The sequence below is a fragment of the Apium graveolens genome, chromosome 9, assembly GCF_009905375.1.
Source record: "Apium graveolens cultivar Ventura chromosome 9, ASM990537v1, whole genome shotgun sequence".
NCBI classification, from domain to species: Eukaryota; Viridiplantae; Streptophyta; class Magnoliopsida; order Apiales; family Apiaceae; genus Apium; species Apium graveolens.
Window position 1 is genome coordinate 127,907,609 of NC_133655.1, and position 15,085 is coordinate 127,922,693.

The following is a 15,085-nucleotide window of genomic DNA, read 5'->3' on the forward strand; positions in this document are numbered from 1 at the left end:
TTGAGTTTTTTTCTTTTTTGAAGTATTTACATTTCTTGTTTTTTGCGACGGCAGATGCGGAGTACTTAAACGAGTGATCAGTAATCCTTGTGATTAAATCTGGTAAAATGTCCATCTTGGACTCCTAATTAGGGATCAGAAACTAATCTATCCTAAATCCAAAATTTCTGATTTATTGAATCGGAAATTTCAATTACATTTCGGTTTTCTAAATTGGAATGTAATGTTAAATCCACTGAACCAATACTTTATATCAAAATACAAATTTTAATTTAAACTTTATTAAATTATTTTGAATTTTGAATATAAAAGAATCCAACCCAATTCGAAAATTGACCGGTTTGATTTAGATGTTAGAGTTTTAAATTTGAATCTGATATTATATTAATTTTAGAGTAGAAAGTATTTAGATTTGAGCTTAACAAAATTGGAGAAACTCTATTGACATCCCTAGTTTTGATAAATTATAGAAAAGTATATATTTAAATTTTGAAGAGAATATATATTTATTATTAAATGATAAAAAAAACTTTATCTGAGACAACTGTGGTAGTTAAATGTAAAATCTATATTATCTTATAATAGACGAAACATTAAAAGTTTGGTAGTTGGTCTAGCTATTTGCTGAAATTACTTAATTACCCTTACTTAATTATTTTAATTCTAATTATTAGGTCGATAAATTCTAGTTCTAACTGATATTAAAGTCAACTTCCTCTATCACTTTATAAATTTCAATTCTATTTTATATCGAAATCTATACCATTATAATTTATATTAAATTCAACTTCTTTTATCAATTTATATTTTAATTCATATTGAGTTCAATATTATTCTAATTTGTTATTTCGGGCTAAATTAAATTTAAGAAAACTAAATATAACTACTAATATTCAGTTGATATACCATGTCAATTGGGTTAAGATATAATAATAATATTATCCATCCTCATAAAAAAATTATACTAAAGAACTTGGATAAATAAAATAATATATTTTATTTATGGAGGATAAAAAAATACATTATATAATTGATTCAGACTAACACAAAACTAAAATAAAAATATAATTCGACCAACAAAAATAAAATCATATATACTAATTATTCAATTTATCTTATTGATTCAAACTTTAAAAAAAATAAAATTAAACTAAAAATAATTAGTTTGATTTGGTCGGTGTACAGGGCATCGGGCTAAAATAAAATAATATAAACCACTGATCCGAGATAAATCAAATTAATATTAGACTAAGTATAATTCGTATCCGATTGATGCGAACTAAAAAATCAAATTTTAATTAAAACATAAATATTATTTTTTTAAAATACACATAAAAATATCAATAAAACTATATCCTTCTCTTTTTCAAATATCTTTTATAGAATTACAGTTAATCGATTAAGTAATCACCATGCTAAAATAATAATTTTTAAGGTCCGAACATAATGGAGATATTATATTTTTACTCTCAATAAAAAATAATTTCGTTATAATAACATTTTTCCCTTAGCAATACTATCACTTTAAATAAGTTTAAATGTTCAAAAAAGTTATGAGCATATACATCTACTAATATAATTATTATAAAATCATATTATTTAAAATTTTAAATGAACAAAATTAAGAATTGAATTTAATTTTTTAAAAAAATTATATAATATTAAAAAATATATGTGTGATCGTGTATTACACAAGTTTTAAACTAGTAAATTATAAAACGTGCTTAAACTGTTAGGTTCAGTGGAGACTATTTGGAGACGTGGAGACCTATATAACTACCATACCATTACATTTTTGTAAGATTGTGGGGTACAGATGAGTGAGAGACAAACCTAATTCAAAAATGTAATGTAACATGTATATACATGTATATAAATATTATGTTAAAAATATATTCAAAAAATAGAGTGTTAAATTTTGTAAATATACTGAAGTAGTTTCAATTGTAACATGATTTTATTTTTAAAAAAAAGTGCTAAACATATCGTACAACTTTATAAATATAGTGTAGTACTTCAAATTATAAAATTTAGAACTTTTAATTGTAAATAAAAAATATAATGCAACATGCAGAATAAAATATTATGTGAAAAAATATATTAAAAAATAATGTGCATAACATATTGTAGAACTTTATAAATAGAATGTAGTACTTAAAATTATAAAATATAATACTTTTAAACCTAAATAAAAAATATAATGCAACTTTCAGAATAAAATATTATGTGAAAAATATATTTAAAAATGAAACAAAAAACATATTGCAAAATTTTATAAATAGAGTGTAGTACTTAATATTATAAAATGTAGTACTTTAAATCTAAATAAAAAATATAATGCAACTTGTAAAATCAAATATTATGTTAAAAATATATTTGAAAAAATATAGTGCAGAACTTAGTGTAGATTTTTTTTATAAATAAAATGTAGTACTTTAAAATATAAATAAAAAATATATAATTTAACATACAGAACATAGATATGTGAAAAATATATTTAAAAATAGAGTTTTAATGCATAACTTAGTCTAATAAAAATAATAATGTGATATATTTGATGTGGAGTAAATGACAAAAAAAAGTATTTATACATAAATAAAAACTTAGTACTTTTAATGCTAAATAAAAAAATATAATGCAGAATAAAATATTATGTGAAAAAAAACTATTAAAAAAATATAGTGCAAAACAAATCGTAAAACTTTATAAATAGAGTGAAAAAAACTATTAAAAATATATAGTATAAAACAAATCGTAGAACTTTATAAATAGAGTGTAATATTTAAAATTATAACATGTAGTACTTTTAAAACTAAATAAAAAATATAATGCAACTTGCAGAATAAAATATTATGTGAAATATTTCAAAAAATAGAGTGCGGAACATATTGTAGATTTTTTTATATATAAAGTGTAGTACTTTAAAATCTAAATAAAAAATATAATTTAAAATAAGCAAATAATATTTGAAAATTAAATTCAAAAATAGAGTTCTAATGCATAACTTAGCCTAATAAAAATTATAGCGTAATATATTTGATGTAGAGTAAATGACAAAAAAAAAGTTTTTATGCATAAATAAAAAGTTTTTATAGATAAAAAAAATAATGAGCAAGGAAAAATAAACTACTTGATCTATGTAAAATAATACAGTTAATTTTAAATTTTATTTTATACACCTGTAATGTAATATTAGTCGTCCATTTCATCTAATCTAACTGCCTATAAACAAGACTCCAAGTAGATTCCACTGAACTTTTGTCTAAACTGTAAATTCTAATCGGCTAAACATATTCGGCTAAATCCACAATTATTGACTTATTGCATGCTTATGACATTTTATACTCTTATATTAAAATTTCTTGTAAAAACAATTATGAAAATTCAAACAGTCTCCTCCCTATGCATCTTTATATTTACGGTCCTGTCTAACCAACAATGTATCCCTTATAATCGCACTCTCCTCCTCCTTTAATTCTGCCCGGACGATTGAAATGCGTCAAATACGTTGGGGTGACTCTTGCAAAACAATGTCAGTGAGGCGAAGGCCTCGCGGCACCTCCAAGTCTCCAATGTGAGAATGAATAAGGGATTTCAGAGAAGAAAGGATAAAGCTTACATGTATGTATATGGACGTGTTTTAAAATTTAACTTACTCAAACACGCTAGTTTTTTCTATTTCTGGGTTTTCAAAAAATCGATCAACTCGAACAAATTTTCAGGTGAGTGTTCCAAAATTAAAGGTGAATTGATTCGGATTTAAACGAGCATACAGTCAAATATTCGTATGTTGAAAATAAATATTTGTAAAATCAGATGATTAATCAAATTTTGGAGACATAAGAGCATCTCCAACGCTCTTCATCTTAGGTATAATATTTATAGATATAATATTTATGTGTCATCTTATTATACCTAACATGTAAAAAATGGAATAATTTTAGATAACTAAACAAGCACGCCACATTTGTTGATTGTTCACCCGTCATCTATAATATTGCACGTCATCTCCGGCCTATATTAACCCTAATCTAGCCTAAATTTTATTCTAAATTTTATTATTTATAATTTTTTATAACATGTTTAAGATTTAAATATATAATATTATAATATGAAAATGATGTATATATCTTCATAGGGGTTAAATTGTATGGAGAACACTTTTTTTGGAGATCTTGGAGATCACTTATGTTCTGCAAGTTAAATATTGCATAAAAACATTGCAAAACATATTATTTTACGAATCATGCTCTACAAAGATCCTTATTTTATTCAAAATCTTGAATATCATATATTATGTACTGCATGTAAAACATTACAAAAATATTTTATTCCGTAAAACATGTTAAATTTGCAGAACATTTGTTCAGCTTGCAGAACATACACATTCTACGTATTAAACTTAAATGATCTTCAATAATTTTAATAAATTAGTGATACTCGTAAAACATACTTCATGAAATAATATATTTTATAGTATTTTGATTGAAGAACATATGTGGTCTCCAAAGTCTCCGATGAAAACGTGGTCTCCATAGAATTTTCCTCATCTTCATAGTTATTATATGTATAGGTGTATAGATGTATTTTTATTTATAAAAAAAATGTTATGTAATATTAAGTGTGATAAATAATTTATTGTTAAATAAATTTATAAAAATTCTAATATATTAATATATGTTCTAGTCATATATTTTATATTCTAATTAAACTTTTTTATTTATATATTTAAAATTAATAAAAAGAATAATATTATAAATATAGTTAATGGGTTATAACTAATATCACTGTAGTAAAAATGCTTACAGGTTCAATAAAATTTTAACTAACCATATTTTAGCTAACAGTCTAGATATTAACCTTGGGGATACCCTAAGAGCAACTCCAACCCTTAGTACTTGTTAGCTATTTTGTCCACTTGGCACAAAACAGTAACATATATACATATCCTTCAAAAAAAATCACACTCCAACGGGCTCTCCCTGTTAGCCATAAATATAACTAACGTAAATTGATCCGCCAGATTTGTTGATCCTTGCAGGTTTTCTATATGTCACTTTCTTATGTCCAAGTCATCTGTACATTCCCCCTTGTCTATTTTCTTAATTTATCTCTACACACGATCACTTTATTTTTCTTTTATTTAGCAAAGTTATTTATTAAAATTATTTTAATAAACTAAAAAATGAAAAATTCATAAAAACAAATATAAAATATATATTTTAATATTTAACTAATAATTAATACCATAAAATACATATTTAAAATATGATGGTTAACTAATAATTAATACCATTAAATTTCTGATTGAGATTTGATAATATGCATTGTTTGAAATAAATCATTTCGATGTTCAGTTTGTTTAATAAGATGCATTTTTTTTAGGATATGTAGGCTTGAGTTAAACAATCCTACTTATTCAGTAGATTGAATTCAATGTACAAGTAGATTGAATTCAATCTACCATTAGATTAAATATTTAACTCATATCACCACTATGAAATTGCCAAAGATGCTCCAAATATTTAAAATCTACTTTATGTAATATTATGCAAGATGTCATAATATATTTCATTGTGCTCACATCCCAAAATCGTGAAGGCCTTCTTCTCTATTTCGATCAATAACATGGTGGTTAAATGTGGAACCACCATGACGCGGGTCGGAATTTGCTCTTTGTCGCCGGTTTTGAAGGTAAGCAACACTCATTCTCATTCTTACTTCATGTTCTTCTTCTTCTTCTTCTTGCATAATATCAAGAATCATTCGTGTGGTGTTTTTATTATAAATGAATATTTTAGAGGTGTGAATGAATTTGAGTTTGTCGTTGGTTTGTATTTTTTTCTAGTTATGAATTATGATATTTATAATCATAAAAATATGACTGTTGTAATGTAGCTGTTGGAATATGACCGTTATAATATGGCTGTTGTAATATGACCGTTGAAAATATAGCCGTTGAAATATAACCGTTTTGTTATATCCAAAATTTGGCATTGAGTTGATTCGGGTCAAATGCGGATTACATACGGTCAAACCCGATGCTGCGTTGTGGAAGGATAGGACGCGTCCTGACACATAGGATGCGCGTATATTTAATTTGGTGCTTTATATTCTGGTAATAGCGAAGCTTGGATATGGACGCGCCAACTTTTGGTTGACGCGTCAACATTAGGAAAATTATCTGGTAAACGTGATCTTGTGGCAATGAAAGAGGTATGACGCGCTTGTCTCCACTAGGACGCGTCCTGTGGTTTTGCATGCTATAAGGAACGATTGATGAGGAAACGGGGTTGGATTTATGAAGGTACTCTTTAAAGAATTCCCTCCTTGAGACGGTCAAGGAGGGGGATGTCCGTGAAAAGCTAGAAGGCCTCCAGGGGTATGCCTGATGATTGAAGGCCTCCTCCTGTATTTAACGGGTGTCCTCGTTGGGGATGCGGGGTTAACTTTGGTGTGTGCTTTGGGAGCTCTGTTCTTGTATTCAACGGGTGTCCTCGTTGGAGAACTTTGGAGTCATCCTGCACTTTGCATCCAAGAGCTTGGGATCACCTGTCCTGCTATCTGGTGGGTTATCCTCATTCGGGGGACAGGGACGCGTTTGGCACTTGAGGTGAACCGTGGCTATACCTGCGTTCGTAAATCAAGGGAGATAGCTGTAGCGGAGTGTTATCCTTGCGCAGGGAGATGCACTATCCGTGAAGTCCTACGATTACGGACGAGTCTTGGGCCTTCGCGGTTGGGCCTCATAGTTGGACATTCCTAAAGCTAGCGGAAGACGGATATTGAATGGGCTTCTACTGGGCTTAGGAGTAAGAAGTCTAAACTCATTAGACTTCTTGTTCTACGAGAACTACGTCAGACTTGATCCCTATATAAAGGGTACGTAGGCACATTGAGAGGGTAAGAAGTTGAGAGCTGATAAGAGAGCCACCACTTACTCTGATCAATCTCAGCCTAAAACAACCACAATCAACCACACACCGCTTAAGTTTCCGGCAAAGAACCACCGTCACAGATCTTTGTTCCAGCGAGAAACCTCAATCTTTGTTGTTACCAGATTCCTCCGTCAACAAATTGGCGCTAGAAGGAGGGGCTAATTAAGGTCACAAACTTAGGAGGAAAAGATGTCTTACAATCGTGATGGAAGTTCTTATGATGGAAGTGACAGCAGGTCTGAAGGAGAAGGCGGGGGGCGCTATACTCGCCACGAACCTTACGTTCCCAGAAACATGGCGGATCCACCAAGAGCTCCGGATGTGGGGGGGACACCTCCAGTTCTTATCAGCAACGCTGATATCTTGGAGCAATTGTATCACATGGGGGATACTCTTAACAGTTTTAACTCAAGACTGAACACGATGGAGCGTCGAAGGACGAGGAGAGGTCGTCGTTTCCCCCGTCACGGTCATGCCTTGGGAAAAGCCCCTGTAGTTGAAGGAGATACCCAGGGGAGCGGGGAAACCCGCGAATCACTCCACGGCGCTTGGAGTACTCTGATGATGTAGAACCTATTGTGGAGCTCGCGGATGTGGGTAACCAGGTAGTGCCACACCCACATAGGTCTGGGCGTACGATGGACGAGCGTCGTCGTGCGGAGAATACTCAAAATCAGGACGAGGAAGAAAGGGATCTTTCAGCCTTGAAAAGGAGGTTTGGCATAAGGTTGGAAGACGACGACTTGAGGATGTTACTGGTAGAATGGCAAAAAGAAGAAAACGCCGGAGAAGCGAGGCCCCGTGACACGACGCGTGTTTCCCCCCGCATTCCAAAGGGATGACGGGACGCGACACCACGATCACGAGCGTGCCCCTTGATAAGTGGCATTTTATACCACTTAGAATGTCTTAAAATAGCTTAAATTGGTGTCTTGAAATCAAGTATTTTGTGTATTTGATGCGTTTTTCTAGTGTTTATGCATTTCAGGGTATTAGTTGCATTTCGGAGGAGGAATCATCAAGAATAAGCCTTGGCATGTGTTCACCATTGAGAGAGGAAAAGAACGGGAAGATTACGGCGAAGAAACGGAGCAAACCTGGAAATTTTCCACTAGGGTCCTGCGCGCCTGCGCAGCAATGCTGAGCGGCTGCGCAGCAGCCTTGCGCGCCCGCGCAGAAATGCTGAGCGGCCGCGCAGGGTCGGGGAAAAAGATATATTATTTTAGACTTCTACTTCTGTTTGGCTTCCAACTTCTATATAATCTGAGTTTTATGGGACTATTATATAGGTATATTTGAGACGTTTTCATAGAGTATTAAGAGGAGATTATGTTTTAGATTGTGTTTTGCAAGAAGCGAAGGAGATAAGGAAGAAGACCGATTTAGTACACAGCAACGAAGAGGAAGCATATATTCTTGTGATTCTTGTTTCGTTGTAGTGTTGGATGCTAGTTTTCTTGCTTTGACTTATTTACTCTTGTGACGTACTCTGTTTTAATATAATCAGTTTAGTTGTTATTTTCTTGTGTTTGTTTATCATGATTTCATATGAACCCATGATGGCGATAAGTTCTATTATGGGCTAATCGTGATCATGGGGTTGCAACAGATTTATTATGGAATTCTTTAGTTAATTGTTTAATACTTTAGTATGTGATGATTGCATGATATCTAGTATTGGTTGTGCGTATTCGTCTTATGTGCGTCGCGAACATATAAGATAGGGTGTTAATCTCCTGTGAAGCGACGGTGGATCTTGAGATTTAGAACTTGCCATGCTAGCATAGGTTCATGTACGTTGTGCATGATTAGTGGGTAACTCTAACAGTTTTATTTGCCCTATGTAATCAAAAAAGGAATAACTTGTGCTTAAATCGTTGTGTTGTCAATTTCTGTAGACATATAGGAACTCAACATAATTGATGACTATTCAACTTCTATCTTAATTGTGGATGTTTGGTAGAATGGTATTAGTACAATGAAAGTTGGCTTTTATCAGTTTCGTGTTATTCGATTAATATCATCACTGTCACATGCTAAAGGTAATAACAATGGCTATAGAAGGAAGTAATAATGAAGTTGTGATCTCATGAGTGTTTTATTATTGATAAATTGAAGTGTTAGTTAGGTGGTTAATTAAGTAGTTAATTATAGTTAATATTTAATCAATAATTTTAAGTGTTATTATCTTAACATTGAGAAGTAGTCATACATTGGTGAGTGAGTTAAATTAGATAATAAATTAGTCTGAGTCTCTGAGGGAACGAACTAGAAAGTATTCTATATTACTTGCGAACGCGTATACTTGCGTGAATATTAGTGCGTGATTTCGCCCTAACAAGTGTTTGGCGCCGCTGCCGGGGACTCGGCATATTTGTTTAGTTTATGTACTTACCATCATTGGTCATTAGGACTCAGTGATTAGGACGTAGTAGTTAATTACTCTTTTCGATTGTGTTTCAGGTACTTTAGCAAACGTTTATGTAAACTCGTTCTCGTGCTCGCAAGAGGACCTTAGATACAGCTGAGGAGAAAGACGAAGTTCTTGATACACCGGAGAAGTTAGATTTTGAGGATTCGGATTCAGGAACTGAGCAGAAAGAACCAGTAAACATGGGAGATCGTATTGTTCAAGCTGATCCAGCTCTTATGGATTTTTCTCGGCCTAAAATTGATGACATTCAGTCAAGCATCCTTCATCCGGCTATTCAAGCTAACACTTTTGAGATCAAGCCGGGCACTATTCAGATGGTGCAGAATTCTGTTTCTTTTGGAGGAGCGGCAACTGAAGACCCCAACATGCACATAAGGAATTTTGTCGAGATCTGCAGCACTTTTAAGTATAATGGCATGACTGATGAGGCTATCAAGTTGAGGCTTTTCCCATTCTCACTGAGGGATAAAGCTAAAGACTGGTTACATTCTGAACCAGCTGGGTCAATCACTACGTGGCAAGATCTTGCGCAAAAGTTTCTGGTGAAGTTGTATCCAATGGCAAAGACTGCTGCTATGAGGAGTGCTCTTACTCAATTTGCGCAGCAACCTACAAAATCTATGTGCGAGGCTTGGGAACGCTACAAGGAAATGTTGAGAAAATGTCCACATCATGGAATGCCGGATTGGATGGTAATCACTGGTTTTTATAATGGTTTGGGGGCCCAATCTCGGCCCATGCTCGATGCAGCAGCTGGAGGCGCCTTATGGGCTAAAAGCTATACTGAGGCGTATAATCTTATCGAGACGATGGCTGCAAATGAGCATCAAAACCCAACTCAGAGGATGACGTCAGGAAGGTAGCAGGTATTCTGGAAGTTGATGCAGCCACCGCTATTGCAGCCCAGCTCCAAGCGCTATCAATGAAGGTTGATTCTTTGGCTACGTATGGAGTTAATCAAATAGCTGTGGTTTATGAGCTTTGTGCAGGTTCTCATGCTACAGATCAGTGTTCTCTTGTCAACGAATCTGTTCAGTATGTGAATAATTATCAGCGACAACAGCAGCCTGTGCCAGCGACCTATCATCCTAACAACAGAAATCATCCAAATTTCAGCTGGAGAAATAATCAGAATGCTATTCAGCCACCATATCAGCAAGGAGTGAGTAAACAGTTTAACCCACCTGGATTCCAACAATCACAGCAGTATGCTACAAGGCAATCATATCCTCAACAGGGAAGTGCAGCTGCACCTACTAGTGCTAATTTTGAGGAACTTAAGCTGTTGTACAAGAGTCAGGCGGTTTCTATCAAGACCTTGGAAAATCAAATCGGTCAATTAGCCAATGCAGTGCTCAATCATCAACCTGGCACTCTTCCCAGTGACGCGGAAGTACCAGGCAGGAAGGAAGCTAAAGAGCAAGTCAAGGCTATTACCTTAAGGTCTGGAAAAGTAGCTGATGCTGAAAAGGCAAAAGAAGTCGAAGCTGAAGTTAGAGATGAAGAATCTAAGCAAAAGGAGAAAGCGGCGGAACCAAGGAAGACTACTGTTGAACACACTCTGCCTGAGGCTAATACAGGGGAGAAACAGCTCTATCCTCCACCACCTTTTCCTAAGAGATTGCAGCAACAAAAGCTGGATAGACAGTTCGGGAAGTTTCTGGAGGTGTTCAAGAAACTTCACATCAATATACCTTTCGCTGAGGCTCTGGAACAAATGCCTAGTTATGCGAAGTTTATGAAGACTATTCTTTCAAGGAAGGTGAAACTGGATGACCTTGAAACCGTTGCTCTCACGGAAGAATGTAGCGCGGTTCTGCAACAAAAGTTACCACCAAAACTGAAAGATCCAGGAAGCTTCACCATTCCTTGCACCATTGGCAATCTAACTTTTGACAAGTGCCTTTGTGATTTAGGAGCAAGCATTAATCTGATGCCGTTGTCGATCTTTAAAAAGCTGGATCTGCCTGATCCAAAACCCACATACATGTCGCTACAATTGGCGGACCGTTCCATTACTTACCCAAGGGGCATAGTTGAGGATGTGCTTGTCAAGGTGGATAAGCTCTTCTTTCCTGCAGATTTTGTTATTCTGGATTTTGAGGAAGATAAGAAGATTCCCATAATCTTGGGGAGGCCTTTCTTGGCTACTGGTCGTACCTTGATAGATGTGTAAAAAGGGGAACTTACTATGCGGGTCCAAGATCAGGATGTGACCTTCAACGTATTCAAGGCAATGAAATTCCCTACAGAAGACGAGGAGTGCTTAAAAGTGGATGTGATTGATTCTGCGGTTACTTCGGAACTCGATCACATGCTAATGTCTGATGCATTGGAAAAGGCCTTAGTGGGGGATTTTGACAGCGATGATGAAGATAGCAACGAGCAATTACAATATCTGAACGCTTCTCCATGGAAGCGAAAGCTCGACATACCATTTGAATCTCTTGGTACTTCTGACCTTAAGAATGCTGAAGGGAAGCTCAAACCATCAATAGAGGAAGCACCTACCTTGGAGCTTAAACCATTACCTGAACAATTGAGGTATGCTTTTTTAGGTGATTCATCTACGTTACCTGTTATTATTTCAGCTGACCTTTCAGGTAGTGAGGAAGACAAGCTCTTAAGGATTTTGAGAGAATTCAAATCGGCTATAGGATGGACCATAGCAGACATCAAGGGGATAAGTCCTTCATATTGTATGCATAAAATTCTGCTAAAGGAAGGAAGTAAGCCAACTGTGGAACAGCAACGAAGACTGAATCCCATCATGAAGGAGGCGGTGAAGAAATAAATTCTGAAATGGCTAGATGCAGGCATCATTTATCCAATTTCTGACAGCTCGTGGGTGAGCCCCGTGCAATGTGTACCTAAGAAAGGAGGTATCACTGTGGTCGCAAATGAAAAGAATGAGCTCATCCCTACTCGAACAGTTACAGGATGGAGAGTATGCATGGATTATAGAAAATTGAATAAAGCCACTAGGAAAGATCACTTCCCTCTCCCATTCATTGATCAAATGCTTGACAGATTGGCGGGACATGAGTATTTTTGTCTTCTGGATGGTTATTCCGGGTATAATCAGATTTGTATTGCACCAGAGGATCAGGAAAAGACTACCTTCACTTGTCCATTTGGCACATTTGCTTTTCGTAGAGTTTCGTTTGGGTTATGTGGCGCCCCGGCCACCTTTCAGAGATGTATGATGGCTATATTCTCTGACATGATTGGAAATAACGTCGAAGTGTTCATGGATGACTTCTCCGTCTTTGGACACTCATATGATGTATGTTTGAATAATCTGCGCGCCGTACTCAAAAAATGCGTGGAAACTAATTTGGTGCTTAATTGGGAGAAATGTCATTTTATGGTGCGTGAAGGCATTATCCTTGGGCATAAGGTCTCTAGCAAAGGTCTGGAGGTGGACAAGGCCAAGGTGGGAGTCATTGAAAATCTTCCCCCACCTAATTCGGTGAAAGGAATCAGTAGTTTTCTTGGTCATGCGGGTTTTTATCGGCGATTCATCAAAGACTTTTCAAAGATATCTAAGCCGTTGTGCAATTTACTTGAGAAAGATGTGCCTTTTAAATTTGATGATGAATGTTTGGCAGTATTCGAGACTCTCAAGGAGAGTTTGATCACGACACCAGTTATTACAGCACCAGATTGGACAGAACCGTTTGAGATGATGTGTGATGCGAGTGATTATGCGGTAGGTGCAGTTTTGGGACAGCGCAAGAAAAATCTCTTCCATGTGGTCTACTATGCGAGTAAGACTTTAAATGGGGCCCAATTAAACTACACCACTACTGAGAAGGAGCTTTTGGCTATAGTCTTTGGCTTTGAGAAATTTCGATCTTATCTGCTTGGTACGAAAGTGACAGTATTCACTGATCATGCAGCTATTCGCTATCTGGTTTCTAAGAAGGATTCGAAGCCGAGACTCATTCGTTGGGTGCTTTTACTTCAAAAATTTGAGTTAGAGATCAAAGATAGAAAAGGTACTGAGAATCAAGTAGCTGACCATCTCTCTAGGTTGGAGAATCCCGATTCTACTTCACAAGATAGGACGTTAATCAATGAATCTTTTCCGGATGAGCAGTTGTTTGCAATTCAGGAGAAAGAACCATGGTTTGCAGATATTGTAAACTATCTTGTCAGCAATATAATGCCTCCTAATTTTACATCTGCGCAAAAGAAGAAGTTTCTGCATGAGGTGAAGTGGTATATGTGGGATGAACCATATTTGTTTAGACAGGGAGCTGACCAGATCATCAGGAGATGTATCCCGTTCTGTGAGACGGAGGGGATATTACGAGACTGCCATTCCACGGTTTATGGTGGACACTATGGAGGCGAGAAGACGGCAGCTCATATTCTGCAAGCAGGTTTTTTCTGGCCTACTTTGTTCAAGGATGCTCATCAGTTTGTTTTAAGGTGTGATCGTTGCCAAAGAGTGGGAAATTTGTCAAGGAAGGATGAGATGCCATTAAATGTGATGCTTGAAGTCGAGGTCTTTGATGTATGGGGAATCGATTTCATGGGGCCTTTTATCTCGTCTTGCAATAATCAGTACATCTTGCTGGCAGTCGATTATGTCTCAAAATGGGTCGAAGTTAAAGCTTTATCGACAAATGATGCAAAGGCAGTGCTAAATTTTCTTCATAAGCAAATTTTCACAAGGTTTGGAACACCTCGGGTAATCATAAGTGATGAAGGATCGCATTTTTGCAACCGTAAGTTCACTTCTATGATGCAGCGTTATAATGTGAATCATCGAGTAGCTACTGCCTATCATCCGCAAACAAATGGTCAAGCGGAAGTGTCTAACAGAGAGATAAAGCGCATTCTAGAGAAGGTTGTTTGTCCGTCAAGGAAGGATTGGTCTTTAAAGCTCGATGAAGCTGTTTGGGCTTACAGAACAGCATACAAAACTCCACTTGGGATGTCACCGTTTCAATTGGTGTACGGTAAGAGATGTCATCTATCGGCGGAGCTTGAGCATAAGGCCTACTGGGCATTAAAGAAATTGAACCTGGATTTAGATGCAGCTGGTAAGAAAAGAATGCTTCAGCTGAATGAACTTGATGAATTTCGACTGTAAGCGTACGAGAATAACAAAATGTATAAGGAAAAGGTGAAGAGGTGGCACGATAGGAAGCTACATCCTAAGTTATTTGTGCCAGGGCAACAAGTTCTGTTATTCAACTCTCGGCTCCGACTTTTTCCTGGGAAGTTGAAATCAAGGTGGTCTGGACCTTTTATTGTCAAAACTGTGTTTCCACATGGAGCGGTGGAAATTTTTGAGAATGATTCGGACCAAGCATTCAAGGTAAACGGTCAGCGGTTGAAACACTACTATGGGGACATGGCAAACCGAGAGGTGGTTAGTGCCATTTTGTTGACTACGTGAGAAAGGTACGGAACGTCAAGCTAATGACGAAAAAGAAGCGCTGCGTGGGAGGCAACCCATGAATTGTTGTTACAGGAACCCTTAGAAGTTAATAACCTATCCAAAAACACAAAAAAAATCAGAAAACAGGGGCTAAAAAAAAAAATTCCAGAGACCCTCTGCGCGCCCGCGCAGCTATGCTGAGCGGCCGCACAACTTGCTGCGCGCCCGCGCAGAAATGCTGAGCGGCCGCGCAGGGGTCGAGTTCCAGAAAATTTTTTGCAGTTCAGAAAAAAGAAAAAAAAAAAACAAAAACACAAA

The 15,085-nt window shown here is 35.6% G+C and overlaps 1 non-coding gene across 1 annotated transcript; it reads right to left on the minus strand.

Annotated features, from left to right (window-relative positions):
• Window positions 1-9,944: 9,944 nt before the first annotated feature.
• LOC141688111 (small nucleolar RNA R71) lies at window positions 9,945-10,051 on the minus strand. Its single transcript, XR_012561575.1, has one exon. It is a non-coding gene; the product is annotated as a small nucleolar RNA R71 (small nucleolar RNA).
• Between the last annotated feature and the right edge of the window lie 5,034 nt (window positions 10,052-15,085).